The 9,221-nt window shown below is 52.8% G+C and overlaps 1 long non-coding RNA gene across 1 annotated transcript; it reads right to left on the minus strand.

Moving 5' to 3' along the window:
• Positions 1 to 927: 927 nt before the first annotated feature.
• LOC115349882 lies at positions 928 to 1,883 on the minus strand. Its single transcript, XR_003926263.2, has 2 exons — positions 1,709 to 1,883; positions 928 to 1,375 (listed from the first exon to the last, which is right to left on the minus strand). It is a non-coding gene; the product is annotated as an uncharacterized LOC115349882 (long non-coding RNA).
• Between the last annotated feature and the right edge of the window lie 7,338 nt (positions 1,884 to 9,221).

Genomic DNA, 9,221 nt, shown 5'->3' on the forward strand with positions numbered 1-9,221 from the left:
TGTTGTGCTCTGCAGCTCTCAGTACTCAGCTGATGTTTAACCTGAATTCCTGCTCAGGTAAATGGGACTTTGCCTGTGGAAGGGGTGTGTAAGCGTAAGTCCAGGCCAGTACAGATTCAGTGATGTTTTCCTCAGCTAAAGACAATTTCAGCTTAGTCAGCAACAGAGCAAGGGCATTATCTTCCAAGAAGGCTTGTTTGGCTAGCTGAAACGAGATGTTTCTGAGAAAGATCCCTGCAACAGCTCAGTCACGAGGGTTGCAGCGGCGAGGAGAACGCCCATGGCCGTGGAAGCGTGGCCTTGGCATGAGGACCGCAGCAGAGCCCCGGCTGCCCGGCCCTGGCTCTCCCGGGACCGAGGACTCACACGGGAACAGCCGGGAAAGCGGGAGGCGTTTGTGGGGCCCCGGGGGCTGCAGCCCGTCCCTCTCTGTCCTCCAGAGCGACGGCTCAAGGTTAAACCAAGGACTGGCATAAAGCGACAAGGGGCAGCGCTTGGGACTCGACAAACCCTGAAAAAACAAGTACGAAATTGGAATCATTTTATCAGCTTTCCCCTGGCATCGATACCTGCGGACTTTTGTCTGAAGCTGAGTGGGAAGAGATCATGCTGCAAATATAATTCCCATAGGATAATTGTTTAAAGGCCCGTGTTTGAACCGTTTCTGAAGAAGGACCCAAACATGCCGATTACACAACAGATTGCAGAGAATAGTGTTGCAACAGAGATTAACATAATTAGAGAACTGAGAGGAGCACTTGACCTAAAATAGTACACAAAAGGATGGCATTTTTAGTTTTGTAGTAAGCAAAACCTGCTATGCATAGCTGAAAGCAGAAGAGAGTTAAACCCAGCCTGTAAGCCAGCCTTTGCTGGTATGCAACATGATTCAGCACTGGGCCGCTATTAAAATATGTTAGGATACTGTTTCAAGTTCAAGTGCTTGACTTAGCTTTAATAACTCACAAAAAATAGGTTACATTATTCAAAATGAAAGGGTCTCAAAAGTAACGGCAAAGTGAAATTTTGGTCTGTAACAGCCGAACCTCAGATCGCCCCTGGGTTTTGTGCCAAAATAACCCGGGTTTGTGTAAGGTGACTCTGGACTCTGCTCTGCCCTGTGACGGGGCGGGTGCATGTGGCTCTCTGCATTAATTACACACAAAAGGCAATAATTCCCCTCTTAAAGCCCAGAAAAGAGGCTTCCTCGTCCCCCATGCCGGGGGACTGGGATCAGGCTGGAGGTGCTGGAAGGTTTCCCAAGCCGGTGCTGCCACACGCTGCCCGCCGCAGCCGGCACCCGGAGCCACTCCACACTGCTGGGAATTAATGGGGCTCTTCATTTAGTTCAATTACTGGGCATCCACCTGAGAACCTGTAAAGAATAGAACAGTAAATCTTACAATCAAATATTAAATTATACCTAATTTATTTACTTATGGCAAACTGTAAGCCCTGTAATCAAGCGTGTAAAGGTTTATAACTCAAGCACTCCTGGGAGCGAGGGGACATGCCTGGCAGCGCGCCGGGAAGGGTTTACTGAGACTCGGTCCGAGCGGGGGGCACAGACGGGGATTTGCCGGGGTCTCCCAGCTGCAGAGACCGAAACAGCGCAGCCCCTCCGGGCAGCCTCGGCCGGGCAGACGAGCAGCGGGCAGCTTGCCCTCCGCTCCCGTGTGCTGCAGAGTTTTCCTCCCTTAGGGCTTACCTGCTCCCACCCGTGGTGTGGGATGAAGGAGCTTGTCGAGCCTCCCCTCAGCCCTCCAAAGCCGTCCCTGCGCTCCTGCCTGGCTGGTGGCCTGCTTAAAAATCAGAGGCACTGGCTGTCCCTGATCAGTGACCAGTGGGCAGCGAAACTGGCTGTAATCCTGCGTGAGCTCCGGGAGCCGTGGTGCATGCCCACGCAAAGTCGGGCTGCAGGCATGGCCTCTCTGAAGCAGAAAAAAAAACCTTCTGCGTCCCGTCACCCACGCCACACCGTGCAGGCTCCCACATCTGCAGTGCGGCTGCCGCACGCCTGGAAGGCGGCGTGGTCTTGAGTTTCACTCCATTGCATGCTTGCTCTTCTTTATCATGTATGGGGTTTTGCAGGACGTGCCATCTGGCTGAATATATGACTGATGTGAATTGCTATAAGAAAAATATAGGGGGAAAAAAATTGTAAAAGGTTTAGCTTTAATGGACAGGAAATAAATGTGTATCAGTTCATGCAGGCAGATGGAAACAGGCTGTTAAAATGTCCCAATCTATGTATTAAATGCTTAGATGCATGTTGCTTCACGAGGACACCCTTTCTAGCAGGGATCAAGCTAGCAGTGACAGACTGCATTGCTGCAAGCGAGTGTGGTTGGGAATGGCTGTTGATGGGTGGCACCCAGCAACGATTAGCAAAACAGGGAGGGGGCCTGCAGTGCTACAGCAAACAGAAATGTACCTGTATGGTTTTGTCTGCAAGGATAGTGTGGGAGTTGGGTCAAGGTAACACGGGTCTTTTTTGCCGATCTGACCTCCAGGTAATTAATTTCAGAAGGCAGATAATGTTTCATTCACTTTCCTACAAAAAACCTATGTTATTTTTTGGCCAGTTAGCCAGGGAAAACCTGGTCCTTGACTTTCATAAATGTCTCTCCACCATCATAATGCATTTTTGCATACTTTTTACTACAGCTAAAACACTCAGTATTTAGGAAGAGGCTTATTGTTTGAATCCGGATAAAAACAGTATATGTTTGGCAGCACTTTCTGCAGAATATATTCAAGGTTTTTAGTTCTGTACAAAATCCTTCAAGTTGCCTGGATTTTTTCCATGGACTTCACTCGGGTCAAGATTTCAATATGCCTTTGAATTGTAGGTTTGTCCCTGAACTCTCCGCCAGCCCTGGGCAGTCATTCTGCAAATGGGCTCGGAAAATGACACTTGGGCAAGGGTGGTTGGATGTAAATCAGAGCCTCCCAAAAAGTTTGGCAGAGGCGAAGGGTCTGCTGGCTCACTAGCACATTCTTGAAATGATAAAGTGCATCTCGTACTTTACAGTTCAGAGTGAGGGAGAGAAAATATGTGTCTGGATTAGAATTTTTTTACCATTCAGGATGGCAGGTGAATTTTAAATAGAAACCCAGTTGGAGAATATGTCCAATCTGGAAAGCATAATTTGACAATTTTCTCTTTCCTTTTGATTATGCAATGTCAAAGCAGAAACAGTAGCAGGTGGGGAAAGTACCTTGAGTTGTGTCAAGGTATTGTGAGATGTTGTATGCCAGTTTTTGCCTACTTCCTTGAGGCATAAGAGCATCTTTACTTTACAAAGACAATGGAAATCCACTTTTTCTTCTGTACAGACGTTTAAAAAAATGGAATTGGTCTCCGATGTGGGAGAGCAGCAGGAATGGAGCAGGAGAAATTGGAGCAGCCGCCTGGTTGGGTGCATTTCCCGGGAGGGTGCCGTGCACCGTGGGAGGCTGGAGCCCTGCTCGGACTGCGGTGCCACAAAAGCCGGCCCGAGAGCCGCGGTGCCGGGACCTGCTCCTGCTCGCAGGCACTGGAGCACCAAGCCGTAGCGTGGGAAGGGACTGCAAAAGGGACATCCCCTCCCCAGGCAAGAGCCGGCTGCATCTCTGCTACCCCAGGCATGTGGGATATCTCTGGCTGCTGGGATCAGGATAGACTGGTCGGTGTGGGGCTGGGGCAGCCAAAGGACCCCAAGCACCGCTGAACGCCCACCCTCAGGGCAGCTCCTCAAAGAGCTCTGCCTTGGGGTGGGCAGGCTCGGGGACCTTTCGGGCCCCATGTTCCCCCCGAAAAGCTTCACTGCTGCATCGCCTCAGCCCCTTCCGAGCATTCATGCAATTTCTTGCTACCGTGGGGAATATCTTCCCCCCGAGTGATGGGGTCCTGGCCGAGGGGGGCACGGCCGGAGGAGGACGCCGGCTGGGTCCGGCAGCGCGATGCCCCATGGGAGGGAGGCAGGCAGGCAGCAGGCAGGGCTCGGCAGGACCAGCACAGCTGCCTGTTGTGCAGGCAGCGCTGAGGAGTCGCTCCACGTTGTTTCCATCCGGGTGTTTTGGGAACCGGTCGCTTTAGCGTGAGTCAGTGAGCCCCACGCCCCGGCACTGGGTCCGTGCTCAGTCATTCGGAGGAAGCGGGTTTTCCACGGAGGAGGATGCGATGCTGAGTCCCAACTGTTGCCTCCCCTCACGCCGATGATGCTCCCTGTGCGTGGGCGCCTGCAGGAGCCGGAGCCCGGGAGGTGACGGCTTGCTGCCTCAGCTCTGATTCACAGCCCGGAGGCATGCACCATAAAAACCTCCTGGCATGCGAGGGAGCCCATGGGTTGCCTCCATGCCAGCCCTCCCAGCTCCAAACCCCTCTGTGCTCGCCTGGAGAGCCCTCGTGAGCCCCCTGTGCAGAGCAGAGGTGCAGATAAACATCACGGAGTTCCTAATCCTGTAAGAGATGGCATTTAGGTTTTGATGCTTTAGCAATGTCTCGGTACCTTGACACCCCTTATAAGTGGTGGCTTCTGAAGTGCTTACTGTTGGATGGGGCTGACTTCACTGCTTACCACAGCAGAAAGCATCGTCATGCCGTGCCACGTGCACCAATTCGGTGTGCAGCTCAGTAGAAATACAGGTTTTTTTCAGGGCTGTGTATTAAAAATCTGGTCACAGCCTAACTTTTAATTTTTAGCAAAGATATATGGCAACTGTGCCATCTCCTGTTTGCTACAGTATTTTGGAGGCTTTTCTTCTCATAAATAGCCTTGTCTATCACTTCAAAGTGACATTGTAGCATTGTTTTGCTGCATGTGAGGCAGTCATGCTTCGAAACCCCAGACCAGGTTTTTTCCGTGAAAACCATAGTAACCCAACCATAAATCTCACCGCTTTATAGCTCTTCACTCACATTTAACACACTTTATAGCGCAGGTTTTCCTTTTGCAGCCACAGATGAAATACAGCTATGCCTTTTTTTTTTATAAGCACGTGGTACCGCCCTGCACCGATGCTGAGCCGGGTTTGCCTGCCTGGGCACCGCTGCGCTCGCACTCATCCGTGTCTGGGAGAGGTTGGATGGGTCCAGCTGCCCACAGAGCAAGGCTGGCACACCTCCATCCCACCCGCTATCTATCCCTGCGCCTTTCCAGGCTCTCGTGGGACGGAGGGATTTCCCCCGAGCCCTTTGTGGGCAGGCAGTGTGCCGCCCCGCACTCCGGCTAGGTGTTGTTCCTGCTGAACTTTATTTGTACAAGCAGAAAAGTCTTTTTTCTTCCTGCTCACCGCCTGTCGCTCCCGAGCAGAGCTGCTGCCAACCTCCGATTTCTCCCCTTGTGCTGTCTGGGGGTGGGAGGGCAGGTCGGGGAGGGGGTGGCTTTTGCCTTGCCCTGGGCCAGCAGATGCCTCATGCTCAGTTGCTTGCCCGTGAGTACCGGCTTCTCCAGGTGCACCCAGAGTACTGAACGGCCTGTTTGCAAAGGAGAGTCCGTACCTCCGGGCGAAACAGATGTACAGTTCAGCTGAACAGTCAATTTTTAACTTGCCCCATTGCTCAATGGCTTGGAAGGGAAACCTGCCCGAGAGGTGATGCCGTTGACTGGAGCACCCTGTCCCTCCGCACACAAACACTGCCGTGTGAGGTCTGGCCCAGCTCCACTCTGGACTCTGCTCATGTTGTGTGTATTTGATTTCACCAGAAATTAGAAGGTACAGTACTGGGTGTTCAGACACTGGGCAACATCCCCATCTCCTTCTGAACACAGTGGACAGGCTGAGTTGGACTGTTGACTTGTTCCAACCCCATCTTCCTATCATCAGGATGCTTGCAAGAGTGGTTTTTTTTGGAGAGATGGGGACGGGTGTTTGATGGGGGGACAGATCGTGGGACCTTGTGCCGTCTGCTGTAACTGACCCCCTCTTTGCTCTGGGCTGTTTCTTTCCAGCACCCTGCGAGCTGCTCCCCACCTTCCCCAGTCTGTTAAACCAGAGCTTGTGCGAACAAGGCTTCTGCTTGTTTTCTGTCCCGGCTTTCTGCGGCTTGTCCCCAGCTGCCTGCAGCGGGGAGCCACCGGTGTGCTCCCGGGCACAGCCACGCGAGCTGAGGGTGCACGGCCACCCCCTCCGCTGTCCTCCTGCCTATGGCAGAGCATTAGAAAAGCTAGATAAAATTAGCTGTTCAGACGCATGTTCCTCAGGATGCCAAGTCAGAGGGACACCCAGTACAGCCAGTTTGACTCACGGAGAAGAATTAATGGAAACGCCCGGCTCCTGGAGGGAGGAAATTCCTTGAACAGCCTTTTCCTCTGTTTGTTGCGTTGGGAGGCTGACAATGGGCCCCGCGTCTGGCAGGAGCGCTGCCGGGCTGTCTGATGACAGACACCGAGTCTGCGGCACCGAGTGCTCAGGAAGGGCCCGGCACAATCGGGTGACCTGCCCTCCTGCACCTCTTCTGCACAGATCGCGTCGGGATCGCAGAGCAAAGCGCGGCACGGGTACCAGTACCGGCGGTGCTTTGCTCGGCCGTACCCCTGCCAGCACACGGGCTGCCGCGAGCGCCGGATCGCTGGGGTCGGGTCCGGGTGCTCTGAACCGTCCGTTGTGCGGCCCCGGAAAGCAGCAGCAGAGAAGGCAGCACCATGAGCGTGAGGGATGCTTGGATGTTTGTACCTCAAACTCTCATTGACAAACGGTTCGTAACAATTAAGTGCGATTTTTTCCTGAGCCCGCTGCGAGATGTGCTGCCGCTCATGAAGCACAAACCTGCCAAAGCAGCATACGGGCTGCCACCAAGGAAAATTGCCGTTTTCCACTGTAAAAATCCAATAAACACGTAACTTTTTTGTAAGCGGCCGTTATTTATCAGGGATGCCACTTGGGCCAATAATTTAAATGTAATGAGACAAGAGGGACTGTAAAGTCCCTAAGTCACAGGTTCTTATCAATGGTGTTATGCAAATGTTTGTGAGCAGAAATGCCTGGGCAATGGTAGGACGTGCCAGCAGCAACTGCTTCAATCAGTGTTGCTTTCAGTCCGCCGCATTCGTGGCTTCCTTCAGATTTGCTTTCTACAAGGAAAGAAAGTTGGCAGAGGATGCATTGGGTTCCCCTGATTGTTGGTAGCATTGGGCTAGAGGTGGATACAGGGAATCGGAGGGACCGTAGCGTGAGTCAGGGTGCTGCTCTCCTGGCACGGGGATGTCTCCGTCCAGGGAAAATGGGCGGCTGCAGCCCCGAGCGGGACTGGCACTGTCACCCCCCCTGCAGACCCGTGCGTCGTGGTGGGCAGATTCTGGATGAGTGCTTTAATTATGGTTATGTGTGAGCGGCCACGGGTCGTGGTGCGGACGGTAAGGGCAGAAAGCCCAGCTGCCTCGCCGGCCCCGTGCACTGCAGCCGGCAGAGGCCGTGCCCGTGACTGGCAGCAGTCGTGTCCTGCTGTCGGCCCCCTCTCCCCAAACTGCACGGGGTGCCAAAGCATCAGTCCTTCCCTCGGCCCCTTGGGAGCTGGCTGCGTGGTTTGGTATCGGGGGGCCAAGAGAGTGGTGATGCTGTGACAAACCCCCAGCTGGTCCTGGCACAGGAGATGTGTTGTGGAAAGCTCGATGGTGCAGGACAGGGCAGAGGGGGGGCGAGCAAAGCCCCAGCAGCAGAGTCAGAGAAGTGGAAAGCAGCAGGACAGCATAAAGCTCATTTAGTACCCACGGGGCAGGGGGTTCTGAGAGCATCCTCTTGCAGCAGGTTGTCGGGGTGCCATCATATAACACGCCCCAGAGGCAGATGGATTTGGTGGCTGCATCGCCCCGCTGGTTTCTATTTTGAGTGTTTGTCACACAAGAAATGGCTTTGATGGGAAAACCTGCCCGAGCGGGAGGAAAGACACTGCATCCCAAATGCCTGGGTGGAGGCAGCGGGAGGGGCGATGCGGCGGCGTCCCGGGCTGCGGGCGGCCGCTGAACGGCCCCGTTTGACCTTTTTTGGAAACAGCCCGTTTGAGGCAGTTTGTGTCGCTATGGATGGTTTTGTGGGGATGTGTCATGAGTGGGTGAAACAGCTACAGCTGAGTGTGGGACACTGCACTGGAACAGGACGAACGCCGGAAAACTGGCAACTGCCCGTGGAGCGAATCCCACTCTGAAGCAGATTTTTCTGAGCAAGGGCAGTTCTGTAAAGCCTTTGGAGGCTCTTTCGCAAATGTCCATCCCAAACCAGGCGTGACCCCAGCTCTCTCTAGTCTCGCCGGGAGGAGGGACCACAGGGACCATGGGAGCACAGGGCAGGGATGCCCGGAGGAGCTCTCCTGCCGCCCTCCCGGCTGCGGTGAAGGCTGCAGACGCTTCTCCCACTGCCCGCTTTCGGAGGCCGGCGCTGCGCCGCACGCTGGGCATTGCGCTCCCCAACTGGTGCTCTCGGGAAATGCTTGGATATGCTTCCCTACGCTATAAAGAATTACAATTATCCATCCTATTAAGTAATTTAAAGGATTATTTCTAGTCTCCCTGACTTACAGGCAATTTGGAGTTTTTACTGTAGGCAAAAAAACTGTAGCTGGTCTATCGTTCTTCTGAATTGTTTTATCTTTGTTGCTCTAAGCAGAGTCATGGGAATGTTTTTTTTCTAAAGCAGCAGGTTATTAGAGGACATACTTACTTATAAATAACTAGTCTTTGCTATTTTTAAGTATTTTCAACATAGTCTATCATGATAGTATGGCATAACCTGCAGAAAAACTGAGTCCAGTTCCGCTGCCAAAGCGTTCATAACTCACTTCTGTTTCTTTGGATGATGGGAAGCCAAGTCTGATTCTCCGTCTGCTTTGCAGGAATGCCAAGAGCCCAACAAACCGTACCGCTCGCTGCGGTTCGGAACTGGTCATTTTCTAAACTGATTTTTCTGTCACACTATTGCAAAAGATGTAGTTCCCCTTTATTACATAGGGGAAACTAACAGCTGAGTTTGATTTACAGCTAAATTTGGTGAGGTTTTTCTGGGGATGCCAGAGACACCACAGCAACTGTGGGTCAAACTCTGGTGCTGCTGGACTGGATGGCAGGACTGCAGGAAAACCAGGGGCTGCTGGAGATTCTGCAAACAGGCTACCAAATCGACACTTGGGGAATTAAGGAGAGGTGCAGGTAGTCAACTCTTAAAACAGAAATCTGTATGAAATGACCAAAAAAAAAAGTATAACCCCACTCCTCCAGGAAAATTGAGCATTTCAGACAAGAGAA

Source organism: Aquila chrysaetos, chromosome 13 (assembly GCF_900496995.4).
Source record: "Aquila chrysaetos chrysaetos chromosome 13, bAquChr1.4, whole genome shotgun sequence".
In the NCBI taxonomy this organism is placed as follows: domain Eukaryota; kingdom Metazoa; phylum Chordata; class Aves; order Accipitriformes; family Accipitridae; genus Aquila; species Aquila chrysaetos.